The following is a 2,500-nucleotide window of genomic DNA, read 5'->3' on the forward strand; positions in this document are numbered from 1 at the left end:
GTGGAAGATATTAGGATTACAGATAAAGTCAATGCTTATGCTTCAAATTCAGATCCAGATTCAAATTAAGAGTCAGGTACAGAGTCAATTTCAGATTCAGATTAAGAGTCAGATTCAGATTCATTTTCTAATCCAGATTCAAATTCAGATTTAAGTTTAGATTCAGATTCATATTCAATTTCCGATTCACATTTGCATTCAGATTCAATTTCAGATTCAAATTTAGATTTAAATTCAGATTTAGGTTTAGATTCAGATTCATATTCAATTTCAGATTCACATTTGCATTTAGATTCAAATTCAGATTTAGATTCATTTTCAGATTCAAATTCAAAGTCAGATTCAATTCAGATTCCGATTCGAATTCAGATTCGAAAACCAGATTTAATTCAAACTCAGATTTCATTTTAAATTCAGATTTGGATTCAGATTCAAATTTAATCCAAATTAAAACTTTCTTAGTCACATACATGTCTATATACAGTATGACATGCTATGAAATGACTTTTTACTGACCAGGACATAAAAATAAATTAAAAACAGGATTAAAACAGAACTTAAAACACAACTTCCTTAATCAAGTGTTTTTAATTCATACAGATGTGAACATGTGACACTGCATGAGTTTAGAGTTGCGTTAACTGGTTCAATCTATAACACCAAAATAAATCGGACAAAAACGAACGCCTCGCTGTGTGACGTAATATCCGGCCGCCGCCATATACTCAGAGTTCTCTGAAGATCTTTGTAAAACTGAAAGTGCAGCATGAGCTTGACTTACGTCTGACATTTTCATGGAATTTCTCATGATATACTGTATATGATGTAAAGTGTTTGCACTGAAACCCACACATATATACACACATGTTCGCGTGTTTACACCTGGAAAAGAGCCGTGTCCGTTTCTCCCCGTTCTGTAAAGGAAACAATACAACAATATTGATATTAGAGTGTTTGGAGAGGTGTGTGTGTGCACTGGGTAGCATTGTGTGTGTGTGTGTGTATGTGTGTGTGTGGCAGCTCCATCAGACCAGCTCTAAGGTACCAGCCTCCTTCTCATCTCTCCTGCTGGTGTGTTTACTGCTTTGCTCCGTTTATGTTACACTCGTCGAGTAGGAAGTGGACGGTTTACGTAGCGTAAACGATGTGAGGCCACGGCGGCACAAAGTTTACCTGCTGCGGTTATACACAGTACAGGAAGGGCCCGCTGTCATCCTGCGGCCACGCTCGGCGCCGTACCTGCCATCCGTCAGCCGCGATGCTTGTTTGTGTGGCTTTGAACTTCAGAAACAGGCCACATTGTTTTCCTCATGCCCTTAAAGCGGGAATCTCTCACAGTATCTCGTTCAGCCGTCACGATTATACACGCTTGAATTATTTAATCTGAGGAGGTAGTGAAGTTTGCTAACGACACTTATCGCGTACGGCTAATCCTTCTTGCGAGAGGAAAGTACTGTGGAAGGGATTTAGTTTGGAGTGAATCCCATCTTGATTTTACGGATAAAACAAAAAAATAAAAAAGGAAGGAAGAAAAAAACATCTGCGAGGATATTAGAAGCTTAAAGCTCTCTACAGTCGACAGGTACTTGAGCGCATCGGATGTAACGGCTCGGTTCTTTACTTAAAGATTTCATTTCAGTCAGCTCTCTGTTACTGATCCTGTAGCTTTTAATGCGTGATTGAAAAATGAATCGTTTGTGAGAATGTGAGTTCGACGGCCCGTCTGTGACGCAGCGATTAGCTCGTACAGTCAGCGCTCTCCTTCTATGATATTCAGCTGCTCTGTCAATTCGTGCTGTGTAAAAATCTTCACTGGTAAAGTTGAAGGGGGAAAAAAAATCTTCAAATCATAAAAAACGGCTGGAGAAAAAAAAAGATTGAACTGAGGTTGAAATGATAATAATGATTAGCAGTTTACATTACTTTAGCTGTATCGCAATTTTATGCTTCAAGCCTGTCTCTCTTGACTTTAAGGTCATTCTTTAAATCTGCATTCTGGGACATTTATTGGTCTCGCTCAGCAGAGAGAGAGAGGGGACGTCTTTAGGGTCCCCTGGTGTCCCGTGTCAGTTGTCTTTTAGTGACTGTGGAACTTGGTTGAGGTCCAAGGATAAAAAAGATTTTTTCCTGAGAAGAAAACTTCTCTTGACTCTTCAAAGCCAGAGAATGGTATGGGAATTGTCTCTGAAAAAGCAGCAGCACCACACACACACACACACACACACACACACACACACACACACACACACACACACACACACACACAGATAGACACTTCCTTTAGGGAGATGACAAGAGAGATGTCTCAGCAGGGCAACTGTCGGGGTGTATATAAGTATTAACAGTATAAGGAGCGAAGACAGAGAGAGAGAGAGAGAGAGAGAGAGAGAGAGAGAGAGAGAGAGAGAACAAGAAAGAAGAAGGAAGAAGTATATTTGTACATGCTTTAAGAGCAAATATGGAAGAAAGAAGTAGAATTAGTAAATATAGTATAAGGATC

Source organism: Tachysurus fulvidraco, chromosome 5 (genome assembly GCF_022655615.1).
Source record: "Tachysurus fulvidraco isolate hzauxx_2018 chromosome 5, HZAU_PFXX_2.0, whole genome shotgun sequence".
NCBI classification, from domain to species: domain Eukaryota; kingdom Metazoa; phylum Chordata; class Actinopteri; order Siluriformes; family Bagridae; genus Tachysurus; species Tachysurus fulvidraco.